A 12,784-nucleotide genomic window follows, 5' to 3' on the forward strand; every position below is an offset into this window, starting at 1 on the left:
TAGCTGAAACAGTATACAATGAATAATGTGTAATCATATGGTGATAAATAAAAGGTGCTTTATTTATGTTCATAGGTTTTGATACCATATTGGATTCAATTATTATTGTGTTTCATTTTGCATGTTTTGACTTCCAGAATAAACTAGGTTATTCTTCCAGAATGACTAAGTTATTCAAACCATCCACATTCGGTCATATGTTGGAAGTAGATATGAATCAAGACTGTCATGGGATGGCTTGTAGAGGTCTAAGATGTTGGACAAAGGGCTACAACACTCATGAGTGCTCATAAGTTCTGAGTATTGGATTCAACCCGCGCTCATTGGAATCACTTCATGGATTTTATCACGAGTGATCATGAGATGATAATATCTTATATTCTTCAAAAATAGAGATATGAGTTGTTACTATGAGTTGGTTGTACATTGATTGCACGAAAACGCATTCGGTAACTTGGTGTTATAAAATGTGACTTTGTGTATCAGTGGGCCCCTCGATGATTTAATGATGACACATGTGAGTGCTTGGCCAAGCCAGGACTGATTTGATTTGTTCAATCAGTCAGTCGTCATGAATCGGAAATCGGGAAACAACAAATGGACAGAGAGAATGATTATAATCCATGTCTCAGTCCATATGATATCTAGAATGGAGGAATATATGATCCCTTATCTAATGGACAAGTTCGTTGACAAGATCAGAGTTCGACAGCGGCTTTAAGAGCTACAATTGCCAGCTAGGTTTTGAAGTCATACTCAATAATAGTTTTAGACTTATCCAAGTGGGAGACTGTTGGATTAATGTCTAAGTCCATAACTATATTTGGTATGTACTTGACCCGACTCGGCATGGTCCATTTGGGTTGCACTTCACCGACACAATTTATATGGATAGTCTTTTGAGAATAGTATATTTATGATTAATATTAATATATTAATATGGAATCATATTATTTTATTAGTATTGATCAAGAATTAATTTATAATTAATTAAGTGATCAAAATGAACTAATTAAATATGGACTCTTATATATATATATATCTATATATATATATATATATATATATATATATATATATATATATATATATATATATATATATATATGGAATGGGCCAAGTTCATTTAGGTTGGGCTAAGCTTTCATGGATAGTCCGTGGAGCGTTTAACCCATGGATCATATGAAATGAAAGGTCATGGGTTTAACCCTAGTCTCCATACTATATAAAGATGTCCTTGGTTGGTGAAATTGGCACTAGTGTGGTACACTAAGAAGGGCTAGACGATTTTACTAGATATAACTAAGTATCTATATTCTCTAAAGTCTTCCAAGGTGTTTTAGTGATTTGTGATTCCAATTGAGGCTTCCACACTATTGGGGCTAAGCTCTAAAAGCTTGAAGACATCAAGCTACATCAAAAGGTATGTCATCTAACTAGTACTTTGTAGTATAAGTACTTCATAATATGCTAGTTAGGATTAAAGCCTTGGAAAGTTCTTATTTGCATGTATAATAGAGAAAACATAGATCCAAGGTTTATAGGGTTACATGTACACCATAGGAGTGTTAGAATGCTCAAAACCCAACAACTTGATCATGGGGAATAGGAAAGCTTCACTTGTCACGAAGACTGGAGTTTATTCTTTGTTGCTAAGTAGTGGGTTAACATTAGATTGCAATAAATGTTGTTACTTGTCTGAAATGGCGAGAAATATTATTTCCTTTCACGGTTTGTACAAACAAGGATTTACTTTTTTATTTGATAATGAATGTGGTGGTATTAATGCTTTTTATAATAATGTTATTTATTTCAAATCATTACCTTGTCATGGTGTATGTGAAACTGTGTCGGTTGTAGATAACCTAGGAAATAATGTATTGTGTATTGATTCTTCCACTAGCGTGGATAAAGCATCATTATGGCATTGTCGTCTTTGACATGTTAGCAAGAAATGTATAGGCCAACTCCAAAAGGATGGAGTTTTCGAGTCATTTGACCTAAAGTAAGATGATAGTTGTGAATCTTGTTTACTTGGAAAAATGACAAAGTCACCCTTCAGTAATTCCAGTGTTCGGGGTGAAGTTTTGTTTGATCTCGCACATACAAATGTGTGTGGACCCTTTAGAACCGCCACAAGGGATGCTAACCGCTTCTATGTGACTTTTACTGATGATTATAGTAGATATGGATATGTCTACTTAATCAAGCATAACTCAAAAACCTTTGAAAAGTCCAAAGAATTTAAGAAAGAAGTGGAGAATCAATTGGGCAGGAAGATAAACGTGCTTCGATCTGATCGAGGTAGTGAGTATCTTAGTACAGATTTCCTTGACTATCTTAAGGAATGTGAGATTGTCTCACAATTGACACCTCCTAGAACACCAAAGTTTAATGGTGTGGCTAAGAGGCATAATCGAACCTTGTTGGACGTTGTTCATTCCATGATGATTCGAGCTTCGCTACCAATCTCTTTATGGGGGTTTTCCTTAGAGACTGTCACCCATATCCTTAATCTAGTCCTTACCAAAAAGGTTACGAAAATACTACATGATATGTGGACTAGAAAAATTCCCAGTTTGGACCACATCAAGATTTGGGGTTGAGAGGCTTTCGTGAGGCACGAGACTCATGATAAGCTCGAACCTCGAAGTGAGAGGTGTATTTTCATCGGCTACCCACAGAAATCCTTTGGTTACCTCTTCTATAGGCCCAGTGATAATGTGGTGTTTATAGCAAGGAGAGGAGTCTTTTGCGAGAGAGGGAGAGAGAGAGTTCATAAGCCAAGGAAACAGTGGGAGGCAAATTGATCTTGAAGAAATTCAAGAGTCAAGTGGTGAAGGAACCTCAAACCCTAGCAATCAACCTGAGGCGGAAACTCCTGTTAATCGAACTGACGAGTCTATACCTCTGAGGCGTTCCACTAGAGTTAGGAATGCACCTGAGCATTACTATGGTTTCTAGATTACTGCAAAAGGTGATAGACTTCTCAGTGATAGTACACTGGTAAGTTTGGATGAATCTAACAGATACACAGAAGTCATGGTAGGTCCCGAGTCTGCTAAATGGAAAGAGGCTATGGACAACGAGATACAACACATATATGAGAATCAAATTTGGAACTTGATTGGCAATGTACCAGGTCGTAAGACAGTCGGGTGCAAATGGATCTTCAAGAATAAGACCGACATGGATGGGAATGTACACACTTATAAGGCGCAACTGGTTACAAAGGGGTTTTCTCAAACTCTGGGAGTTGACTATGATGACACCTTTTCACCAATAGAGAAGATTAAGTATATTAGGGTTATGCTAGCTATTGTTGCATTTCATGATTATGAAATATGGCAAATGCATGCCAAAACCAATTTTGGAAGTTGGATGAGGATGTTTCATGAGTCAGCCAGAGGGTTTTGTCAGTACCGAGTACCCTAACAGAGTGTGAAGGATTGAGAAATCCATCTATGGATTGAAACAAGCACCTCGCAGATGGAGTCTTTGTTTCGATGAGAAAGTGTAACGATGTGAATTTTCAAAACATACGTTCACTCATAAGATAATATCGAAACGTAATGTATCCAATGTTAACATAACAATATAAATCCCAGAATCTCAAAACATGAACTCCATAAGTGTGTACAGATCACGCCGACGCCTTCCCACGATCCTCGCTAGAACCTGAAACACACACATAACATGGTAAGCATAAATGCTTAGTGAGTTCCCCAAAATACCACATACAACACATACGCCTTTCCATGCCATAACTTTGTGGGACCTTCCGGTCCAAGTGTCTCAGTGGACTTCCGTCCCGAATCCCGATAGACCTTCCGGTCCTACCCTTATCGACCTTCTGATCCGTAACCTCCTGACCTTTCGATCCATGTCATCTTGACCTTTCGGTCCTTATCATACATAACATACATAACACATACATATCACATAACAGCATATAGCACATACATCTCATAGCATATAAGGCCTTCTGGTCACACATAGGTACCCTTCCAGGTACAGTATAGTGAGAAGACTTACCTAGGGTAACTCGGTAAATCTCGGACTCGGTAATACTGGTCTAGCCTCCGCCTAACCACATGGCATAATTTGTCTAGTCAATATAACTCTCAAGGCTAGACTAATCCCTCTCTAGGTTTTCCCAGAAGGGTAAAAGACCATTTTACCCCTCTAATGGCTCAAAGATCCAATCATTATGTAAACCCTAAAAGTTAACAAAAGTCTACCCTCCGGGTTACGCTGTATATACCAAATCTGTACGCTAGGCATACCTGGTGACGTCATAGAAACAGGGAATGCGACCCCTTACGCTCCACGTACTGGGATTACACCCCGCGTAAATCCCAGTTTCATGCTCCTTTGATTTTTGGTTCTTAATCAGTTAAGATAAATGCTCATACTTCAGATCTGACTTCCCTAAGGTCACTTAATCCATAAAGTTGAAGCCTTTAAGCCTTTACATGGCTATAAAGGTCCTTAATCACTCTAACACATTTCCTCTTTCCTCATAAAGTCTACATCTCATGCATGGATCACTATTCACGTTCAAGATTTGATTTTTACGAACCCACAACTCATAATACTCTAGAATAGAGTAGATCTAAGCCGATGGAGACCTTTTGCTCATAAAGTCTCCACCTAGGGACCAAAAACCCTAAAAATTGGTCCATGAAGCACAAATCAACAATAACAAGGAAAGCTCTGAGCTTTTTACCTCCAAATGAAGCTTCTTCTTCTTTAGAACTCAGATCCAAGCTTGCACTCCAACTTCTAGCCTCCACAAGAGCCTCCTCTTCTTCTCCTTTAACACACAAAGGCACTTTTAGCTCAATAGTCCTCACACACTAGCTTGGAACGAAAATATCACTCTCTTTGGGTTTCTCTCTGAGGAACGGTGGCTGGAGATATGACCAACACATTCTTTTTATAGTCTACAAGCCACAATTAGGGTTTGCATCTGGGCCCGCTACGCCCAGCGTACCTAGGCGAGTCTACATCCAACTTAAGTGCATCAGTACACGCAGCATACTCCTCAGTATGCCCAGCGTACTAATCGGCTATAACATTACCTTAGGGACTAATCTTGACAACTTGAAAAAGATTAAGGACTAAATGATTGTACCTGAATTTCGGGATGTTACAGAAAGTCAAAGAGTTTGGCATTTCGAGGAGTGAAGATGAGTCCTGTGTATATGTCAAGCCTAGTGAGAGTATAGTTAGCATTTTGGTATTCTATATGGATGACATACTACTCATAGGAAATGACATCCCGACTCTGTAGGAGGTGAAGTCCTAGCTTGGGAAGTGTTTCGTTATGAAGGACCTTGAAGAAGCTGCATATATCCTAGGGATAAGGATTTTGAGAGATAGGAGTAAGACACTAATTGGAATTAGTCAAAGTACCTACTTGGAATAGGTTCAACATGCAAGATTCCAAGAAAGGAGAATTACCGATCCAAAGTAACGCTAGATTGACTAAGACTCGGAGCCTGAGTCCAGAGGCTAAGATAGCTGAGATGAATCGAGTACCATATGCTTCCGCTCTAGGCTTGATCATGTATGTTATGACTTGTACTCGTCCTGATGTGGCATTTGCTTTGAGAAGTTGAGCAGATATCAGGGGAACCCTAGCAATGCTCACTGGAGTGCGGTAAAGAACATTCTCAAGTACATGTGGAGGACTAAGGACTGGGTCCTTACCATCGGTGGGAGTGATGACTTGAGAGTGGTGGGGTATAGTGATGTGAGCTTTCCAGATTGATAGGGATAATTTCTGCTCTCAGTCAGGCTGGCTCTTTACCTTAAATGGAGGAGCAATTACTTGGAAAAGTTCCCAGCAGGAAATAGTGGTTGATTCAACTTGCGAATCATAGTACATAGCAGCAAGCGAGGCAGCAAAGGAGGCAATATGGCTGAAGAACTTCATTGGAGACCTTGGAGTACTACCAGCTATAAAGGATCCTATGGAGATTTTATGTGATAGTAAAAGTGCAATTGCCTTAACCAAGGAACCAAGGGATCACAGGAGATACAGACACATCGATAGAAAATACAATTTCATTAGACATCGAATAGAAGAAGGACTCCTCGTGGCAAAGAGGGTATCATAGGATGAGAACCCAGCAGATCCCTTCACAAAGGGACTGAGTAGGGTTAAGCGTCTTCAGCATGCGAGGTGCATTGGGCTAAAGGATGATATTAGTTTTAGAAATTATTTAGCTTTTGAAATTTGTAAAGTGTAATTGACATTTAATGATTAAATAAAAGTTGTTATTTATTAATAAGTTAAGTGTTACTATCTTCTGTCAATCGTTTACTATCATTTCAATTTTTCATGTTTTGACTTCCAGAATAATTATGTTATGGTATATCATATTATTCAAACCATCCACAATCAATCATACTTTGGGAGTAGGTAATGAGGCAAGACTGTCATGAATGGGTCCGTAGTTTGTTTGGGACAAAGAGACTGCAGTGTTCATGAGTACTCCTGGAATAGTGATTTGAGTATTGGATTCAACCCACGCTCACTTGTATCACTTCATGGAATTTATCTCGAGTGATTGTGAGACGGTAATATCATATAAGTCTTCAAACCAAGAGATATAATTTGTTGACTATGAGTTTGTTATACATTGATTGTACGAAAACACATTAGTACAAGTGTATGAGTTGAAGTTTATCTGATCCTTCTACACCTTGGAGGATTATAAGTGATATCTGGGCCCCTCGATGATTTTGTTTTAACCTATGTACTAGGCCTGGTCATAACCAAATTTGAAGTGTTCAATTTAGTTCTATGTCAAACAAATAGGAAATCAGGTAACAAACTATTGGACAATAAGTACGACATTGTTCCATGTATTTGTCCGGCTGATATCTTGAGAGTAGAGGATTATATGATCACTTATCTTAAATGGCAGGTCATATTAGTTCCATGAGACTTTAAAAGAGCTATGACTGTTGATCGATTCCTGAAGTCATACTTGCAGTTATAGTTATTAGAATTATCCAAGAGGGTGACTGTTGGATAAGGTATCTAAGTCCATCACTATTTCTAGTATGTACTTGACCTGGTTGGCATGGTCCATTTGGATTGCATGGCATCATGATAATTAGATAGACAAAATGAGAAGAAGGACACTTATGATTTGTTAATATATTATTAGTTATAATATATTAATATGAAATCATATTATTTAATTAGTATTAATCAAGAATTAATTTGTGATAAAAAAGAGACTAATTAAATATATGGGGATTGATTGTGTAAATCATCCATTCTTATATAGTGGGCTAATGAGCCATGGTTTATTGAATTGGGTTAAAACCCATAGGGAGCTCCATGGAAGTTAAAACCCATGGATCATGGAGGAAATGAAAAGCCATCTCAATTAGGGTTTACATGGTGTAATCCAACTTGTGACACTATATAAAGACCTCATAGGCTAGCAAAATCGGCACACATAAAAGAACAAGGAGGGATAGCCGATTTTAAGTGATAGTGCGCTTCTCTCAAGTTATTCCAAGAGTTATGATGTTGTGTGAAACATTTGATGCTAGGCTCAAAAAGTTCTTAAGGAATTCAAGAAACAACAAAGGTATGTTATTCTACTAGCTTTTATGTTCAAGTTCCCCATGCCATGATAGTTAGGCTAAGAACCTTGGAAAAAAAATCAAATTTGCATGTATCTTAGTGAAACATAGATCCAAGGTTTCTTGGGTTGCATGTACACCATAGGAGTGTTAGAATGCCCAAAACCCTTCATTGAGGACTTTGTAGTTTTCTGTGATGCGTCTATATCATGGATGGGTAAGGTGTTGATGTAGAGGGGACATGTGATAGGATATGCATCGAGGCAGTTGAAGCCTCATGAGACGAGGTATCCTACCCATGTTTTGGAAGTGGCGGTAGTGGTGTTCGCCTTCAATATCCGGAGCCACTATCTGTATGGAGTCTGGTGCACCATATTCATGGACCATAAGAGTCTGAAGTACCTCATGGATCAGCCCAACCTAAATATGAGACAGAGGAGGTGGTTAGATGTAGTGAAAGACTACAACTACGAGATCTTATTGTTGGATTTGGTGTCTAAGTTCGTCACTATAACTGGGATGTACTTGACCCGATTGTAGCATGGTCCTTTTGGGTTGCCTTCACCAGTGCAATTTGATAGGATGGACTTTTGAGAATAAGGTTATTTATGATTTATTAATATATTACAAGTATAATATATTAATATGAAATCATATTATTTAATTAGTATTGATCAAGAATTAATTTGGAATTAGTTTTGTGGTCAAAAGAGATTAATTAAATATATGGGGATTGATTATGTAAATCAATGATTCTTATAGTGTGGGCCACTGATCCATGATAGTTTAGATGGGCTAAACCAAAGAGATAATCCATCGATAGTCCATGGAGGTTAACCCATGGAACTAAGTAATATGAAAGGTCATTAGGGTTTACTAGGTGTAACCCTAGCCTTTGCTAAACTATAAAAGCACACCCTCATGATCAAAATAGGTTACACACATACACACCTTATTCATTCTTAGAGAGTGAAGTTGATTTTGTGCTAAGTAACCTATTCTCTTAAGCCTCCTCTTGCATATTGGTGTTTTTGAACCATTAGAGGCATCATACCTGGGGTGCTCAAGCTTTCAAAGGTCAAGAACTACAAGTCCTTCTAATAGGTAAGTCGTCTAACTAGTTGTATTATTCATTTGACAATTGTATGCTAGTTAGGGTGAATGCCTTGGAAAAATTGAAAATGCATGTATAATTAGAGAAAAAATAGATCCAAAGCATTTAGGGTTTCATGTGCACCATAGGAGTGTTATAGTGCTCAAAACCCAACAGTGCTATCAGAGCCTAGGATTGTTTTCTATTATACTTGATGCTTGTTAGTTTTCCAAGTTGAAAAAAAGCAAAATTTTGGCATCTGACTGATGAAGTCGCAGGGTCGACTGGATAACTCAACGAACCCACTCAGTAATAGAGCAACTCGACGAGTCAGTTCCTGCACTCGACAAGTTGCAGGCTTTGTTTGCATAATTTCGAGTTTTTTTTGGCCTGGATTGGATTGGGAACACTACCACAAACTGTTTTGGATCATTAAAAATGTTTTTTTTTCTAATTTGGTAGTGTTTGTAATCATCCAACCACAAGATAATTAACAAAGTTTTAAGATAATTGTTGATTTATATGATAAACAAAGTTGCTTGCAAATTGTTGACTTGATATTATCTTATTTATGAGTTTAGCTAGATCAATCTTGAATTATATGATTATTTTAGTTGTTAGAAAATTGATCTAAATGAATTTTTATAACCTCCATAACTTGTCCTCATGTTATGGAAAATGAAAGGTCTCATCCATTAAAATGAAATTAAACTCATAAGTTATGAATATGAAGAGTTTTGAAAAGTTTCAAAACTTCCCCTCAAGTTTTGGAATTTGTAAAGTCACACTTTATGATATTATAAGTATTAATATATATATATATATATATGTGTGTGTGTGTGTGTGTGTGTATGTATGTATGTATGTATGTATAAGACAAGTCGGTCTTACCGTTAGTAGGCCTCATTCATGAAGTCGGTCTATAAAGGGGGTATCAGGTTTTTGCCTACAAAATGGTGGTCTAATGGGTATCCACTCTCACCCACCACTTCCTTGACTGGTGGAGGGTCATTAGCCGAATGGATAGGATAGGACATTAATTCTCCCTAATTAAAAGTATAATGATAAATATAAAGTAAATAAACTTTTATTAAGTTCCAATTCTTAGTTACTTTAGCAAAATGTGAAAATGGTGCAAATCAATGAAATTACACTTTGTACCTTGTTAAGCCGTTAGTGGAGCATGTGTGGTTAACCGACATACTAATCTAGAACAAAAAATGAGTGGCAAAGGGTAGTTTGATGTTAATCATAGATCAATGGAGTGTGTGTGGTTAATTGGCACATTGATTAGGTGATTTGTAACATTTGATGTACCAAGTTAATTTTCATGGTTATTCACACCTTGTTTGTGATCCTTGGCATCCCAGTCACAAACTTAAAGGGCACGATTGAGATTTAAATATGCCATTGAAAAGTTCAATGAATCTCAAAGGATCTAGGAGTTTCAATCATTAAAACCTAATAATCTATTTCGCTGTTCATGATGGAAATTGGTAAATCGTCATTTACCTACCTTCAAATATTTTACAATTGGATTACGGCATCCCTTTTCGCAATTGTAGAATATTGTGTTGGGTCCTAGCCTTAATATTTCACTTAGGTGTAATATTAAGGATTATCATCTAACCTAAACTTTGTTCTTCTTCTTTTCAGATGTCTATCCCAAACAATGCTTCCAACCCAATCCCTTCAGGCTCTTTCTCCCTCATGAACCTATGTGGGAGGGTCATTTTCGATGGCTCGAACTTCAATGACTGGATTTGAAACATCTGAATGGCTACTCACTATGAGGATAAAGAATATGTCCTAGATATATAAAGAGCTTAAGTAGATTGATGTAACCACTGCTACTCCCAAACAAATCGTTGAACATACTACTCATGACAGGGATGCGACAAAGGTGTCGTGTCTAATGATTGATATCATGACTATTGAGCTGTAGAATTCCTATGAGTACTACTATCCTTTTTCAGATGCATCAAGACTTAATGGAAAGATACCATCAAAGTTCTTGGTAGGAAAGGTATAAGATTATTGCATCCATTATCACAACCAAAATGAAGAATGGCGAACCCATCATGGCCTACTTGCACTGAAGAGATTTGTGGACCACTTGCTTAAATTGAATGTCAATTTTGACGAAGATTTGGCTATAGATATTATTCTACACTCTCTACCTTCTTATTATGATCAGTTTCGTATGACTTATCATATGAACAAAGAGGAGGTCACTCTTAGCAAGCTTCAAGGCCTTTTCATATATTGCAGAAAGCTACTTAAAAGGTAAGTCGGTTGTGTCTACTCCTACTACTAATACTTCTGCCCTTGTTCTGGAAATTGGACATAGGAAGGGAAAGTAGAGGAACGCTCCTTACAAGAGCCACAAGGGAAAGTCTCTTGATAGATCCTCTTCTAGTGGGACCAAAGTTGGTTCTGCTAATTCCTCTTCTACTCCAAAGGATGCAGAGTGCTTCCACTATCATGAAAAAGGGCATTGGAGTGTATTCTTTATTGCTTAATAATACTTTTAATTTAGATTTGAACAATTGTTGTTACTCGGCCAATATGGAGAGATATATTATTTCCTTTCATAGTTTGTATAAACAAGGTTTTACCTTTTCTTTTAATAATGAAATTGGTGGTATTAATTCTTATTACAATGGTATATTTTATTTTGAAGCACTACCATGCAATGGTATATATGTGATAGTTTCATTTTATTTATTTCTTTTTATAGTTTATTTCAACATATTTTATACGCATTTTAGTTAATTTCCATGCATATTTTCCTCTTTGTTATTTTATAACCGCTTTCGAGTACTTTTTAGTTTCGTGAGTATAATTGCAGATTTTAAGGAGACTAGTGGAGCGGGATCTTTTGGAAAGCAATTGGACTTAGAGGACAATGAGGATTTTAGGCTTGATGGTTATGGATATGATGCATGAAGCAGGCTTGTCAATTACTTGAAAGCTTAGAAGAATTAAACTTTAAATTTGCAAGATGTTGGAGAATTTTCGAGTGTGCAGAGATTGATGATCGAGTGATTACTAGAGCTTTGGAGGATTTGGAAAAGTCAAATTGGGCTCAAACTGAAGAGAACTTGAAGAAAAATGGGCTAGAAGCTGATTAGACTCGAAATGGGCCAATGGAATTGCTGTGGGGGGCCCAAAACATGAAGAAGCCCAAAAACCCCGTTATAGTCATGCGGCTCGCGTAACAATCCACGCATCTCGCGTGGGTTCCTGCAGGGGCAATTTCGGGATTTTATTTGGAGATCTATATTGGGAAGGTTGGTGTGCCTCTTCAGTCTTATCTTTGATATCCGATTTGGAGGCATTCTCTTAGGAGTTTTGGAGCAATTTGAAGGCCAAAAACCTTGAAGAAATTCATCTTTTATTCTCTTTATTCTTGTCAAATGTTTGTTATAATCTTATCTAACTTTGTTTTCTTGAGTTTAGCCATGCTTGGCTAAACACAACTTGGTTGACTTTTGTTGAATCCTTTAAACTGTAACATCCTGGAATCGCAAGAGTAGAGTTGAAGGGCTAAAAGTGTAAGTTTCGGAGGGCGACTCGGCGAGTCCATGGATAGACTCGGCGAGTCCAGTCGCGACTTTGGTCGCGTATCAAGTGGCCTACTCGGCGAGTCCAAAGATGGACTCGGCGAGTAGGTGTTATGTGGAGAAAACCCTAATTCTCGGGGTTGAGCCCTATATAAAGATCATTATGTTCCTCCACAGCCTCCTTTATCTCCCCCTTGAGTCCCAGAAACCCTAATTTCGTGGAGAGCCCCATTGTTGAGCAAATTAGAGCTTGGAGAGGTGTTGGTTGAAGAAATCTTGAAGGAGAAGTGGCTTGGATCAAAGGGCTTTGCTTGGATTCGAGTTTCATTGCTGTTGAGGCATCCTTTGGAGGTAATACTTTCGTTCTTGGGCTATGTTTTCCTAGATTCTCATTTTGGGGTTGTGTGGGGAGCTTAGTTGTGTGGCATCTTGATGTTTGAAGGATGGATCTGAGGTTTCTACCTCAGATCTGGAGTGGAGAAGATCTTAAGAGCATTAAAGCCCCTGTTCTTGT

This window comes from Lactuca saligna, chromosome 5 (assembly GCF_052625555.1).
Source record: "Lactuca saligna cultivar CGN05327 chromosome 5, ASM5262555v1, whole genome shotgun sequence".
Lineage (NCBI taxonomy): Eukaryota > Viridiplantae > Streptophyta > Magnoliopsida > Asterales > Asteraceae > Lactuca > Lactuca saligna.